We start from the raw sequence: 17141 nt of genomic DNA on the forward strand, positions 1-17141 counted from the left end.
GCCCCAATACCACATCTTCTTTATCCATGCATCTATTGATGGACACTTGGGCTGCTTGCACAATTTGGGTATTGTAAATAATGCTGCTATAAATATAGGAGTATATGTATCCCTTTGAATTGGTGTTTATGTATTTGGGGGTAGTACAATTGCTGGGTCGTAGGATAGTTCTATTTGTAACTTTTTGAGGAAACTCCATACTGTTTTCCACAGTGACTGCACCAGTTTGCATGCCCACCAGCAATGCACAAGTGATGCATTTCTTTCCATGTGTCCATACCTTCAGTGAGTTCTTTTGAGTCAATTTTTAGAATATATCTCATATCATCTTTCCTCACCTTCATCCACTTTTCTCCCATGACCTTAGCTTAGGCCTGTTTTCTACTTACTACAGCAGCTCCTAACTTATTTTCGTACTTTCAGTCTTTCTTGCTCTCCATTCCATTTTCTAAACCCTAGCCAAAATAATCCTTTTAGGGAGAGACTTAATTACTTCACTTCCTTGCTTCAGTGGCTTCTAGTTGCACTTAGACTAAAAATCTAAACTCCTAAAAGATCTGCCCTAAAAGATCTATACCATCCGCTATCTGTGAATCTGTATTTCATGCTGCTCTCTTTCTCAGCTTTGCTTCAGCCCTCTGATTATATTGGCCTTCTTCTTTTAGGCCTTGGACACATGGAGCTCCCTTGGCCTAGAATTGTCTTTCCCTGCTCTTTACATGGCTATCTCTTTCTCATCCTCAGTTTCAACTTAAAGGTCACCTCTTCTCTAATTATCCTATCTACTATGGGTCCCTTCACTACTATTCTCTACTGCTACACATAGTTATTTTCCTTAATAGCACTTAACATAGTCTGGAATTATCTTTTTTTTTATATATACTTTTTTTTTTTTTTTTTTTTTTTTTTTTTTTTTTTTAAATTTTTTATTTATTTTTGGGACAGAGAGAGACAGAGCATGAACGGGGGAGGGGCAGAGAGAGAGGGAGACACAGAATCGGAAACAGGCTCCAGGCTCCGAGCCATCAGCCCAGAGCCCGACGCGGGGCTCGAACTCACGGACCGCGAGATCGTGACCTGGCTGAAGTCGGACGCTTAACCGACTGCGCCACCCAGGCGCCCCTATATATACTTTTTAATGTTTACTTATTTTTGAGAGAGAGAGAGACAGAATGCGAGTGGGGAGGGGCAGAGAGAGAAGGAAACACAGAATCTGAAGCAGGCTCCAGGCTCTGAGCTATCAGCACAGAGCCCAACGTGGGGCTCGAACCCACAAACTGTGAGATCATGACCTGAGCCAAAGTCAGACGCTTAACCAGTGGAGCCACCCAGGCACCCCTCTCTGGAATTAATTTATTTACTTATTTATTATCTTAGTTATCTTAATTACTAACTTATTACTTTGGATTTTTTTTTTTTTTTTTTTTTGTATCTTCCTCATTAGAATATAAGCTTCAAGAGAACCAGGGACTCTGTGTGTCTTATTCACCAAAGTATCCCTAGGAACCAAAAAAGTCCCTGGCATAGAGTAAATACTCAGTAAATATTTTTTATGTGAATGAATTAATCAATCACATGGCCAGCTGAAAGCAAACTTGCACCCTTCCATCAAATAAAAACCATTCTAGTGAAGAAACTTGTTATCACAGGATTTTGTCAGAAGGTGTGGAATGAGTCAGGAAATAGTAAAGTAGGCCATAATTTAGTATAGGGTCGCCTTGATTTAAGATAAACCTATGCTAAGGGTGTCTGGGTAGCTCAGTTAGCTGAGCATCCAGCTCTTGATTTCGGCTCAGGTCATGATGCCAGGGTCATGGGATCAAGCCCAGCATCAGGCTCCACACCGAGATTGGAGCCTGCTGAGGATTCTTTTTCTCTCCCTCTGCCCCTCTCCCTACTCATGTTCTCTCTCTCTTTCTCAAATAATTTAAAAAAAAAAAAAAAAAAGATTAGCCCATGTTAAAAAAATTTTAATTTTTTTAAAAAATTTAAAAAAATTAACCCATGCTGAGGCACCAGGGTGGCTCATTTGGTTAAACATCTGACTTCAGCTCAGGTCATGATCTCATGGTTCATGGGTTCAAGCCCTACATCGGGCTCTGTGTTAACAGCTTGGTGCCTGGAGCCTGCTTCAAATTCTGTATCTCCCTCTCTCTCTCTGTGCCCCTCCCCTGCTCATGCTCTGTCTCCCTCTCTCTCAAATATTGATAATAAAACATTAAAAATTAAAGAAAAAAGATTAACTCATGCTAGTACGTATATGCAACTAAGCCAATGACAGAGAGACCGATCACAGATCTCTTTCTCCTACTGTTACTTAAAATAGAGGTAAGTTTAAAAAAAAAAAAAAAAAAAAAGAGGTAAATATGGAGGGATGCCTGGCTGGTTCAGTCGGTAGAGCATGTGACTTGATCTCGGGGTCATGAGTTCAAGCCCCTTGTTACACATAAGATGACTTTTTAAAAAATAGAGGTAAATCTGGAGAGAATGCATGTGTTGGGAAAGAAGGCAACATCTAATATCAATTGTCCTGAGTATTTATAATACAAATAAGAAAACTAATTGTCAAGATCATAAATCTGTACATCAGTTCCTGTTGTAACAGGCAATGGCATACAGATCAGAGGCTCCAGTCAGGATTTCACAGAATATGTTGAAGTTTTCCTGTAGTTATTTAAATTTGGTTTGCCAGAATGCCCAGTGAATGTCCAGCGCATTAAATAACAGCACACCTGTACTGTCCTACCTAGGACCTTTGCTGGTATTCCCTCCACTGACAGGTGGGAGTGGAGTAAAGGGTAGGTCCTCCCCAGAGAAAGCAATGATCATCTCTAGTGAAGAGCACTTGATGTGAACTGAGCCTGGTACATACCCCATGTTTCATTGTCCACTCAGCTTCCTAAGCTTTAGCCACAGAATGGTCCTTAACTGTTTACATTTTCATCAGCACTCACATCAGATCACTAAACCTATTTTTTCTACTTCCTGACCTTATTATCTATCACCTAGGATAGTGTTTTTCAAACTTGAGCATGTATAAGGATCACCTGGAAGACTCATTAAAAGGCAGTTTCTGGGCCCTATCCAGGTTTTGATTTGGTAGGTCTAGGATAAGACTTAGGTGATCTAGAGACCACAGTTTGCAAACCACTCCTAAAGTACTACAGTAGATTCACATTTGATCTCTCTGCCAACAGTCTCTTTCCTAGTAAGTTCATGTTTCACACTTCTGCCGGGATTATTTTTGAAGTATTTACATAGCTTTCTCTCCTAAAACTATAAAATTCTCAAAGACAAACACTATGTTTTATCCATCTTTGACTCATGATGTCTAGTAATGGTATAGGCATTCAATAGCTGTTGGTTGACTGGATAAATCAAAATATTTTTTATAGCATTCTTGGTTTTTACTTTCTTTTCATTTGCTTCTTATAATAAAAAATCAAGTATAGGAGTGGTAGTAGCATGGGTCTAATAAATTGAGGATTATACTAGTCAAAGTTTTAGTATATATCTTATTCTCTAAAGCAGCTACATGTAATAAAAATACAGCCTTAAAGATGACTGTCTCATATGCCATGTGGCAACATGTATCTGGTAACTATTGGTATAGAGAGTATAGCAGGCCAGTTTAAGAAAGCACATAAATCATTACCAAAGTGTAGATATTTAAGAAAGGTGGAAAACAAAGTATTGAAAAATCAAATTGACCCAGAAATGACTGAGAGCACATTTTTTACATGGAAGACAGGGTGAATATAGAATTCAGCACTGTTAGTTGCTGTAAAATATTATATCAGGTTTGCTTTAATTACACAGTAATGTCTCAAAGAACAAAGGTAAATTACATGATAACTTATGTTACTACTCCCACATTATCTTTTAATAACTATGTAATTAACTTGTCACTATATAAAGTGTGTAGTTTGATATTACTCATGTATAAAGAACATTGATAACTTAAATGAAGGAGCTGGGGTCGGGCGAGGAATGGAGGCAGTAGGAAAATCATAATATTTTAACAATCAGGAATTCAAATGATTCATTAGATCATTGACCCAGTCCTCAATAATCTGAGCCAAAACCCTGGAAAGTAACAGTGGAATCTTAGGTGAACCATGTAGCTTTCTAAGACAAAAAGCATATAATAGACTAAGTAAATTTACCAAACAGTGAAATAGATAAGTGAGGCTGGTATAATGCATATACTTTTAAACAGTCCATTTTGTTTAGAGAGGTTCTTCTTTTTAAGTAAACGTTTATTTTTTTCATGGAAAAAACATTCTTTCACTCATATCATTTTACCAACTTCTTGAATTTATGTGTATGGCCCATGTGGTGAGACTGTGCAGAACCAGGAACTCTCTTTCATTGATGATTGGAATGCAAAATGGCACAGTCACTTTGAAAAACCGTTTGGCAATTTCTCACAAACACACTTTTACCATATGACCCAGTAATCATGTTCCTTGGTATTTACCCAAATAAATTGAAAACTTATGTCCATGTTACAACAGATGCACATGGATGTTGACAGCAGCCTTCATTTTAATTGACAAAACTTGGAAGCAACCAACATGTCCTTCAGTGGGTGACTAGATAAACTGTGATACATCCATGCAATGGAATATTATTCAACCACAAAAAGAAGTGAGCTATCAGGCCATGAAAAGACACAAAGGAAACTTAAACACATAGTACTTAATTAGAGAGGCCACTCTGAAAAGGCTGTATACTGTATGATTCCAACTATATGGTATTTGGGGAAAGGCAAAACTATGGACACGGTAAAAATATCAGTGGTAGTCAAGGGCTTGGGTGGGGAGTAGGGAGGGATAAGTTGGTAAAGTACAAGAGTTTTTTTAAGGCAATGAAACTATTCTGTATGATACTGTAATGGTGGAAAACAGATCATTATATATTTTTCAACTCTTAAAGAATGAATAGCACAAAGAGTGAGCCCTAATGTAAACCATGGACTTTAGTTGTTAATAATGAATCAATATTGGCTCACCAGTTGTAACAAATGTACCACACCAGTGCAAGATATTAGTGATAGGGGAAACTGAGGGATGGTGGGGGGGGGGGGGAGAGGTCGGGGATGAGAGGGTATAAAGGAACTCTGTACTTTCCATTCAGTTTTTCTGTAAATTTAAAAATCTCCAAAAAATAGAGTTTATTAATTTTTTTTAAATACCAAAGTGTTTGAAAAACTTTTATTCTACCTATCTCATTTTACCAGTATCTTCAGTATATGTGTGAGCCCTATGTTTCCCAGCTTCATCAGCGTCCTGTGGTGCTGAGTGTCTTATGGCCAGTTACCTCACAGTTTTTACCAAAAAGCTTGTTTTCATTGATATCACATAATAGCCACTCTATCCAAGTACAGTGATCCTTTCTGCTTAATTCTGTTAGGAATTTTCCCAGCAATCCCTGCTAAGGAAGCATTGGCCCTTGAATTTCCATTTCAAAAGATGCAGACTGATTTACTTGGCATATAGTTTCTATAGATGAAGACTTCATTCGAGAAAGAAAGACTGTGCTTAAGTCTACTCAGAAATTTTGTAAGATGTTCCCTCTCACATTACCTATGTTTCCCTAAGTATAAAATACAGAAAGTAGTGAAGATCTTTATGTCCTTGAGGAATCTTCTAAGAAGAGTGACCAATTTCATTGTACTTACACTGATTTACTTTGTGGAAAGCTGTATTCCCAAGTGACTACAATTATTAATGAACTCTAAAGAAATAAGTGGAAAACTGTTAGAACAAAACATCACTTAGCTGAAATTTTTGAATGAGTTATTCATAACTATCTATCTGAATAGTTAAACATCCCCATGTTATTGTTTAAAATAATATTTGTTGGCTTTTTTATTATAAAAGTAATACTTCTTATTATAAAAGTAATATTTCTTATTATAGAACATTTACGAAATGAGAAAAGCAAACAGAAAACAAAAAATCATCTTTGAAATTAGGAAATGATGATGTTGTCTTTTTAAACACACATAAAATTTGCTTTTTTATTGTTTTGAATAAAAATGTTTCTAAAGTATATTGCATGGATATGACCAAAAAGTAAAAATGAAAGGAAACACATATAGAAATTTCATAAAGTCAGGATGGGTAAAATAGCACTCTGTAATATCCTTGCAGTTCTTCTGTAAATGTAAAATTATTTCCAAATAAAATGTTTAAAAACAATTGGAACAGGATGGATTACTTAAGGCATAGTAGTGGAACAAAAATATAGCTTTTTGGGAAAATAAAGGTTAATTACTACCAATCACCATACTCAAAGAATTTCCAGATGGAATAAAAAGTTAAACGACCACAAATGAACTAAAAGAAAATATAGTCTGATGTTTATTCAATCTCATGCTGTGGAAAACCTCACTCAGCCTAAATTCAGTGGAAAATTTATTAAAGAAAGATTAATATATCTATATAACAATAAAAATAAAAGGCAAATGACAAAGTAAGGAAAAGAGTTTGCAACATATATAATAGATAAACTGGGACTGTCTCTTAAAAATCAGTAAAAGAAGTATTCCAATAGAAAAATAGATAAAAGTTGTCTTCAGTTTATAAAAAGAAATACAAATGACTAGGAGGCATATGAAAAGTGTTCAACCTCCCTAAACGAATAACTGTAAATTAAAACAAGATTCTGCCTTTTACTTTTCAAATTATCAAACAGAACTTTTTAATAGCAAGAATGCTATTGGGAATGTACATTAATGAGATCTTTTTGAAAAGAAATTTGGCAGTATGTGTATAGAGCCTGAAAAATTATTAATTACCCTTAAAGAAACTTATCCTAAGGAAATTAAAAATATGCACAATGATTAATGTCATAAGAATGTTATAAAGATATTCATTGTGGTGTTATTTATATTTAAAAAAATAGAAGCAGCCTAAATATCCAATAATGGGATTAAGTCAATTATGCTATATCCACATTTAAAAAGCATGATTTCTAGGAGTATTTAAAGATATGGCAAAATGATCCTAATAAACTTTTATTGCAGGAATAATAGGAAGTAGAAAATACAATAGTACATAAAGGATATATACATATATAATAGAAGTAATAGATACAATGAAAAGTAAGCATTTCTCCTACCCCAATCCTCTAATTCCCCTCCCTGAGGCAGCTTTACTTGCTAGTGTTTGTAAATCCTTCCAGAAATAACCTGCACATATACAAGTTTGTGTATGTATACATATCCCAGTTTTTATCAAATGTGAATAATATATACTGTGTTTACTGTTCTGTACCATTGATTTTTCATTTTCTCATATCTTGGAGATTGTTTCATAGCAGCATATAAAGATCTACCTCATTGTGGCTGTTTTGTATTATTCCATTCCATGGATTTAATCTCTCTCCTTTACAAATTGATGGATTTTACTGAGCATAAATCATATAACTTTTTAAAGAAGAAACATGGTAGACATTACCTTAATCAAGTGATGAAACTTAACATCACCGAGGATGGAACAAACCAACACCATGTACCCTCAGTGAAATACCCTAAGAAGGATACAGCATCATTTCTGTGATACTCCTGCCAAACTTGTTAAACCCGAATGAATCTAATCATGAGGAAACATCAGACAAACCCAAATTGAGAGATAGTGTGCAAAATAGCTTAGCTGGACTTTTCAAAAATGCCAGTTTTGAAATGTTGAATGAGAGGGGATACTTTTCTAGATTAAAAGAGACTAAAAGGAACATGACAACAAAATGGAACTATGATCCTGGATTAGATTCTGAAGCAGACAAAAAAATCTATAAAGGATATTACTGTGACAAGTGAGGATACTTTAATATAGACTGTATATTAGATACAGTATAGTATTAATATTAAATTGGTCATTTTTATTACAAACAATGCTGTAATGGATGTCCTTGTACTTATGCTTTTGTACACATATATGCATATATATAGCTTAGAGGCCACTTCGAATTTTTAGAAGTAGAATTGCTGAGCTTGAAGGCTTTGTACACTTAAAGTTGTCATTTGTTTATTTGTTTGTTTTTTTAAGTTTGTTTTATTTAAGTAATCTCTACACCCAACATGGGGCTCAAATTCACGACCCCAAGATCAAAAGTTGCATGCTCTTTCAACTGAAGCCAGCCAAGGCACCCCTGTGCACTTGTAGTTTTGATAGACACTGCCTAAGTGCCCTTCAAAAAGAGTGCTCATTTACACTCCAGTATATAATTATGTTCACTCTCTTTGATAATACAATGTATTAACTATTTTTATCTTTACTAACCTCTTAAGTGAAAAATGGTATCACATTGTCTAGGTAACATATTTTTAGTGAAAAAAGGCTATATGACAATATCTAATAGTATGATATCAAGATACATATGTATGTATATATACACTATATATACACACAGGGACACATATATATGCATACATGTGTATACGTATGTTTATACATCTTGGCAGATATACAGAGAAACGTTAAATGTTGTTATTTACTAATTTTTTTAAGTTTTGAAGTGGCACATTTTATAAAGTAATAGATAAAATGTATAATCAAATACAAATAATAATAATATGAAGAGGCCTCTACCTACAACTCAGTTGAGAAAGAGAACATTTACTAACACCTTTGCCTCTTTACTGCTAATATCTTTAAAGCCCCTGTATACCTCACCCCAATTTGGTTCCCCTGCACCAGAAATAACTATTTCCTAATTGTTTTCTTTTATTTTAAATTTATGATATATTAATATATTCCTAAACAATGTGAGAATTTACCTATGTTCGCATACATACTTTATTGAATTCCATCATAGGAATATGCTATGATGAATTCAGTTTGTGGTTAATGGACACTTTAGTTGTTTCTAGCTTTTAGCTATTATTACCAATGCAGCTATGAATACTCTGATACATGTGTCCTACCTAACGCAAGAGTTTCTCTAGGATGTATACGTAGTTGTGAAAATGCTTGGTCACCTTTACTAGGTAATGCCAAATCATTTACCCAACTCACTCCTCCCAATTTTAACTCCTATCAGCTCTGTACAAAGATTACAAGGCATCATCATCAAGTGGTATAGTCAAACTTTTAAGTTTTTGCTAATCCAGTGGATGTATAGTAGAATCTTTTTGTTGTTTTAATTTGCATTTTCCCTCATTACTAATAAGGTTGAGCATCTTATGTTTCCTCTAGAAAAGCTTAAAGTTTATTTATTGAGAGAGAGAGAGACAGAAAACATGAGAGGAACATACAGAGAGGGAAGGAGGGAGAGAGAGAGAGAATCCCAAACAGGCTCCAGACTGTCAGCACAGAGCATGATGCAGGGCTTGAATTCACGAACCGTGAGATCATGACCTGAGCCAGAATCCACAGTGCTTAGCTGGCTAAGCCGTGCAGGCACCCCTTTCATACAGATTTTAGAATCAACTTGTCAGTTCCTCAAAACCTTGTTGAGACTGTGAATTTACATTAATCAGCAGCACCTGTGTGGCTCAGTCGATTTAATGTCCTACTTTGACTCAAGTCATGGTCTCGGGTTCATGAATTCTAACCCCACGTTGGGCTCAGTGCTGACAGCTCAGAGCCTGGAGTCTGCTTCATGGATTCTATGTCTCCTTCTCTCTCTTCCCTTTCCCCACTCGTATTCTGTCTCTCCCCCTCTCTCTCAAAAATAAATAAAACATTAAAAAAAAAAATTGAATTTGCTTTGATCAATCTTCTAATCCAAGAACCTGGCATATCTCTCTATTTATTTAGGTCATTATAATGTTTTTTGATAAGGGCTTATAATTTTCTTCATTTGAGACTGGCATAATTTGTGTTGCTTTTGTATCTTTTTTCAAATTTCTTTTGTCTTTGTGTTACCGATATATTTTTCTCATAGCCAGCAATCTTCCCAAAGCCTCTTAAGTCCAATAATTTATAGACTATTTGGGGTTTTCTATATACAATATTCTTAACTGAAAATAATGACAAGTTTATTTTGATTTTTACACTTTTTAATTTTTTTTCTTAGTCTTATTACTCTTGTTAGGCTCTCCATGCTATATTAAATAGCATTGATTATTCTTTATAATGGGACTATGTGTGTGTTTTATTTACTTCTTAATTCTGCTAGGGTTTTTTTTCTACTTTTTCTACTCTGTTGGTTATTACTTTTACAATCAGGAAAAAAAATATTTTTCCTTGCTTTATTAAACTAAATAGGCTCGTAGTGAAGTCATGAGGGGTGGTCATTGTACATGTAATATGCATGACCATGGCAGCTGCTATTGCTTGAAGTCTTGTGCCTGAGATAATTCTCTGTTTCACATTGTTAGTGAATTACATGGCTTAAAAACTACTTCAAACACATATACATTTGTATATATTGTCAGGTAAACAAAGTACTGTCTAAATGTATAAGAATTTAAGCTTAGCATAAAATGTGATTTTATGTGATTTTTAGAATAAGAAAATTATATATATTCTACAAATGCTTTAAAATGTTTTACTCTCGGGGCATCTGGGTGACTCATTCAGTTAAGTGTCTTACTCTTGATTTCGACTCAAGTCATGATCTCACAGTTCATGAGATCAAGCCCTGCATCAGGCTCTATGCTTTCAGCACAGAGCCTGCTTGGGATTCTCTCTCTCCTTCTTTCTCTGCCCCTCACATCACCCCCCTCTCAAAATAAATAAACTTAAAAGAAAATGTTTTACTCTCCAGGGTGCCTTGGTGTCTCAGTCAATTAAGTATTCGACTCTTGATTTTGGCTTATGTCATGATCTCAAGGTTTGTGGGTTCAAGCCCCCATGTCAGGCTCAGTGATGACAATGCAGAGCCTGCGTGGGATTTCTCTCTCTCTCTCCCCCTCTGTCTCTGCCTTTCTACCATTCACATGTGCATGCTCTCTCTTTTTCTCTCTCTCAAGATAATTAAACTTTTTTTTTAATGTTTATTTATTATTGAAAGAGAGTGAGCAGGGGAGGGGCAGAGAGAGAGGGAGACACAGAATCTGAAGCAGGTTCCAGGCTCTAAGCTGTCAGCACAGAGCCCGACGCAGGGCTCGAACTCACAAACCATGAGATCATGACCTGAGCCAAAGTCGGACGCTTAATCGACTGAGCCACCCAGGCGCCCCAAGATAATTAAACTTAAAAAAAATGTTTTACTCTCCATACACATATTGTGGCCTACTATATATTAAAAGTCTTTGGGGACTGTGCAAGAAGTAAAGAGATAATCACTGATATGTACTTATGCAGTATCATTGGAGAAGCAATTTGAGAATAATATAAGATGCTAACACTTGTAAAAGATGAATTATTAAAAGTTCATTTTTCCATCATTGTCAGAAAAGGTGCATGATAAGATTTTATTCTTTTTGTATTTATTGAGACTTGTTTTGTGCCCAAACATGTGATCTGTCCTGGAGAATGTTTCATGTGCACTTGAAAAGAATGTGTATTCTGGTGTTTTTGGATGAAATATTCTGTATATACATTAGGTCCATCTGGTCCAATGTGCCATTCAAAGCCACTGTTTCCTTGTTGGTTTTTGTCTGGATCTATCCACTGATGTAAGTAGAGTGTTAACGTCTCCTACTGTTATTGTATTATTGTCACTTTCTTCCTTTGCATCTGTTTTTCCCCCCCTCTTTGTGTCTGTTAATAGTTGCTTTATGTATAGATGCTTCCATGTTGGGTGCATAGGTATTTACAGTTGTTATATTTTATTCTTGGATTGTTTCCTTTATCATTATGTAGTGTCCTCCTCTGTCTCTTGTTACTGTCTTTGTTTTAAAGTCTATTTTGTCCAATATAAGCATTGCTACCCTGGCTTTTTTTTTTTTTTTTTTTTTTTTTGCTTCCATTTGCATGGTAATTGTTTTTGCATCCTTTCCCTTCCAATCTGCATGTGTTTTTAGGTTTGAAGTGAATCTCTTATAGGCAGCATATAGATGGGTCTTGTTTATTTATCCATTCAGTCACCCTATGCCTTTTGACTGGAGCCTTTAGTCCCTTTACATTTAAAGTAATTATTGGTAAGTATGTACTTATTGCATTTTGATACTTGTTTTCTGATTGTTTTTTGTAGTTCTTCTCTATTCTCTTCTTCTTCTCTTGCTCTCTTCCCTTGTAGTTTGATGCCTTTTTTTTTTTTAGTATTATGTTTGGATTCCTTTCTGTTTATTTATCTTTTCTTTATTAAACATAAGAAAAAATCCATAAAGAGCACAAATACATACAGGCTAAATAACATGCTACTAAACAGTGAATGGGTCAACCAGGAAATCAAAGAGGAAATGAAAAAATACATGGAGACAAATGAAAACAAAACCACAATTGTCCAAAATCTTTGGGATGCAGCAAAATCTGTTCTAAGAGGGAAGATTATAACAATACAGGTCTACCTCAAGGAGTGAGAAAAATCTCAAGTAAACAACCTAACCTTACACCTAAAGAAACTAGAAAAGAAAGAACAAATAAAGCCCAAAACCAGTAGAAGGAAGGAAATAATAAAGATTAGAGCAGAAATAAGTGAAATAGAGACTTAAAAAACAATAGAACAGATCAATGAAATCAGAAGCTCCATCTTTGAAAAGATCAACAAAATTCATAAGCTTTTAGTTAAACTCATCAAGAAGAAAAGAGAGGGGACTCAAATAAATAAGACCAGAAATGAAGGAGAAACAAAGCCAGCACCACAGAAATACAAAGGATTTTAAAAGAATATTATAAAGAATTATATGCCAACTGGACAACCTAGAAGAAATGGATAAATTCCTAGAAACATATAAACTTCCCAAACTGAATCAGGAAGAAATAGAAATTTTGAACAGAGTGATTACTAGCAATGAAATTAAATCAGTAATCAATCAACAGGGACGTCTGAGTGGCTTAGTCAGCTAAGCGTCCAACTTCAGCTCAGGTCATGATGTCACAATTCGTGGGTTCAAGCCCCACATCGGGCTCTGTGCTGACACCTCCGAGCCTAGAGCCTGCTTCGGATTCGGTGTCTCCCTCTCTTTTCCTCCCCCACTTATGCTCTGTCTCTATCTCTTAAAAATAAATAAACGTTAAAAAAATTTTTTCTTAAACAAAAACAAAAAAAAAACTTTAATTCTTCCAAGTTCATAAAGTCTGTGTGGTACAGATTTCTTATTTGATGACAACCAGAAAAAGCTAAGTCATTCTTCAACATTGTTGAACATTGTTCAACATTGAATATTGTTCAACATTGAACATAATTCAACAGTATTGTTGAATGAACAATAATGGAGTCTACTGGGCTTTTAGTTTTACCCACCATGACAACTATTGGTGAAGGAACTATATATGAAAAAGAAAAAATTGATTTACAGACTTTGTTCATTTCTTTCTAAAATATCCCTAGCTCTTAAGTCTCTTGATTAAAGCTTTCTTACCTACTGACAATATTTATCACTTTTCTGTAAAGACACTGAGAAAATTCTAGGTATTATATCTCTTCTACAGTAACTACATGAAATGGACAAATTAAGGTAGGAAATTATACTGCCTTTTGCCCATACCAGCCATCCCACCTCTATGTGCTTTGATGAAACTAGCTTAGCACCTCCTCTCTGCACAGTTTAAACCCATGTTGTGGGTCTCATCTCAGACACTACATTCATTTATGCTAAAATGGATTGTTCTCCTTAACATCAGGAAAAGAAAAATCCAAATGAAAGTAACCAGAAGGTAATAAGCGTTATTAATTGCTAATGGACAGAGGTTTATTCTGATAGCTCTGGATCTGTGATTGTTGCGAGATTCAGAGCCAGCCAACACTAGCCCTAGGAACCAAATTCATTGTCAGTGAGAAACCTTTACCTACCATATGCCTCAACAGCTGGTGACCTAAGGTCCACGAAATAACCCAAATTTCAGAAAAGTCCAGAGGTCATGGGATAAGCCTTCTAATCCATAAAAGGATTAGAAAGGAGTTATACAGATCCCAGAGAGAAGGAACCAAAGTAGAAAGGCAAGAACAACTGGCTCAGCATATGAGTTCCTGGTTGGAAATCTATGTTGATATTTCTTATTCTTCAGTGTTATACCTCCTGTTTCTGTTCTCTTGACTATGTTGGAAGGCATATATACAGAGCCTTACCCTTCATTATCAAGATAATGTACTGATAAGGACCATAAGAACCAGAAAAAGGCACCAGGAAAAAGGGCTCCTAGGGGACTTTTCATGTGGAGCACACGTGCCAAGTCAGCTACTTAAGATTTTCTTGTTGAATTCCTGATAGGCCCAAAGTCTTTACTAAAAGAGAGGAAACTTCTTTTTTGATACATATCTGCAAGCCATATTTATCTGCTATAGTGTGTGCCAACCACACTCTAAAATTCACCACATTCAGTGAATAAGATATGAATAAGCATTTTAGTTTCCTTGCTGACACAGTATTTGTATATATTAATAGCATACTGTTATTGTTGATATTTTTCCCTGCCTAAGAAAATACTTTATTAGAATAATATCCCCAAAATGTAAATAACTTTTAAAAGTAGCAGAAGACCAAAAATCCTTTAGAAGAATAGGAAAACAACAAACAATTCAGAGAAAGGGATTTGTTCTTTAGACATGTAAAGAGATGTTCAGGCATGCTTGGGTGGCTCAGTCACTTAAGCATCCAACTCTTGATTGCGGCTCAGGTTATGATCTCACGATTTGTGAGTTTGAGCCCCATGTCGGGCTGTGTGCTGATGACGCAGAGCCTGTTTGGGATTCTTTCTCTGCCCCTCCCCACTTGTGTGCACGAGCTCACTCTCAAAATAAATATTTTTAGGTAAGTAAGTAAATGAATAAGTAAATAAATGGATGTTCAGCCTCACTCATAATAAGAGAAATGCAAATTAAAATTACACTGAGATATCATTTCTAACCCACTGGCAAAAATTCAAAAGCTTGACAGCACACTCTGTTGGTGAGGTTGTGGGGAAACAAGCACTCTTAAACATTGCTAGTGGAAATATAAAATGGAGGATTTGGCTGTATCTAACAAAACTGCTTCCATATTTACTCTTCTACCCAGAAATTCTACTTCTAGAAATTTATCCTGAAGATACACCCCCCTACACCAACACAAAAATATCTACACAAAAAAATACTGTGGCATTCTTTGTCATTGCAAAGCATTGGAAAGTATATAAACATCCAGGTGATCAAAATTAACATCATGACTAGCAACTGGACATAATGTGCTTCAAAATATAATACCCTGAGAAGGACACAACATAATTTTGTAATATTCTGACCAGAAATGAATATTCTAAATTAAATCATGAGGAAATATCAGATAAACCCCAAATGAGAATATATGCTTCAAAAATGTCCCTGTCTCAAAAGTCAAAGAAAGACTGAGGAAATGTTTGAGATTAAAGAAGACTATGGGGCGCCTGGGTGGCGCAGTCGGTTAAGCGTCCGACTTCAGCCAGGTCACGATCTCGCGGTCTGTGAGTTCGAGCCCCGCGTCAGGCTCTGGGCTGATGGCTCAGAGCCTGGAGCCTGTTTCCGATTCTGTGTCTCCCTCTCTCTCTGCCCCTCCCCTGTTCATGCTCTGTCTCTCTCTGTCCCAAAAATAAAAAAATAAATAAATAAATAAACGTTGAAAAAAAAAATAATAAGACTAAAAGCACAAGAAACCCTATACTGGATTATATGCTGGAAGGAAATACAGTGCTATGAAGAACATTATTGGGGGGCACCTGGCTGACTTAAGCAGTAGAGCATGCTGCTCTTAATTTCAAGATTGTGAGTTCAATCCCCACCGTGAGTGTAGAGATTACTTAAGAATAAAAAAAAAATCTTTAAAAAAGACTATTATTGAGTCTTTGACAAAACTGGAATATGGAGAGTAAGATTAGATAACAGTATTCTAACTGTGTTACTGAAGTTGATAACCGTAGTTGTATATGAGAATAGCCATATTCTCAGGAAGAAACACTGATGTATTTAAAGGTAAAGAGCCACGATAAATGCAACTTGCTCTCGAATGGAGAAAGTTTATATAGGAAAAACCTATATAAAGAGAGGGTATATATCCACAAAGGAGCAAAATGTTAACACTAAGTGCATCTGGGTAAAGGATATATAGGTGCTATTCACATTATTTTTATTCTTGCAACTTTTCTGTGAATTTGAAATTATTTCCAAATAAAGGTTTTTATTCAGAATATACTTTAGGTTAGGTAATAATTAAAAATTCTAACTTAGAGGGGCGCCTGGGTGGCTTAGTCAGTTGAGCATCTGACTTTGGCTCAAGTCATGATCTCACGGTTGGTGGGTTCGAGCCCTGCATCAGGCTCTGTGCTGACCACTCAGAGCCTGGAGCCTGCTTCAGATTCTGTGTCTCCTTCTCTCTCTGCCCCTCCCCTGCTCACTCTCTGTCTCACTCTGTCTCTCGAAAATAAATAAATGCAAAAAAAATAATAAATTCTAACTTAGGGGCACCTGGGTGGCTCAGTTGATTGGGCATCCAAATTTGGCTCAGGTAACGATGTTGTGGTTTGTAAGTTCGAGCCCCGCATCAGGCTCTGTGCTGACAGCTCAGAGCCTGGAGCCTGCTTTGGATTCTGTGTCTCCCCCCCTCTCTCTGTCCCTCCCATGCTCATGCTCTGTCTCTCTCTGTCTCTCAATAATAAATAAACGTTAAAAAAATTTTTTTTTAATTCTAACTTAAAAAAGTATATTCAGTGGAAATGCAAACTGGTGCAGCCACTCTGGAAAACAGTATGGAAGTTCCTCAAAAAACTAAGAATAGAACTACCCTACAACCCAGCAATTGCACTACTAGGCATTTATCCAAGGGATACAGGTGTACTGTTTCAAAGGGGCACATGCACCCCAATGTTTATAGCAGCACTATCTACAATAGCCAAAGTATGGAAAGAGCCCAAATGTCCATCGATGGATGAATAGATAAAGAAGTTGGGATATATATACACAATGGAGTATTACTCGGCAATCAAAAAGAATGAAATCTTGTCATTTGCAACAACATGGATGGAACTAGAGGGTATTATGCTAAGTGAAATTAGTCAGAGAAAGACAAATATCATATGACTTCACTCAAATGAGGACTTTAAGAGACAAAACAGATGAACATAAGGGAAGCAAAA

The 17141-nt window shown here is 35.9% G+C and overlaps 1 protein-coding gene across 5 annotated transcripts in view; it reads left to right on the forward strand.

Annotated features, from left to right (window-relative positions):
• Positions 1-17141, forward strand: part of ADK (adenosine kinase) — a 524109-nt gene that overhangs the window by 497760 nt on the left and 9208 nt on the right. The window lies entirely within an intron of this gene.

Source organism: Puma concolor, chromosome D2, assembly GCF_028749965.1.
Source record: "Puma concolor isolate L17-30 chromosome D2, mPumCon1.1.hap2, whole genome shotgun sequence".
Classification (NCBI taxonomy): Eukaryota; Metazoa; Chordata; class Mammalia; order Carnivora; family Felidae; genus Puma; species Puma concolor.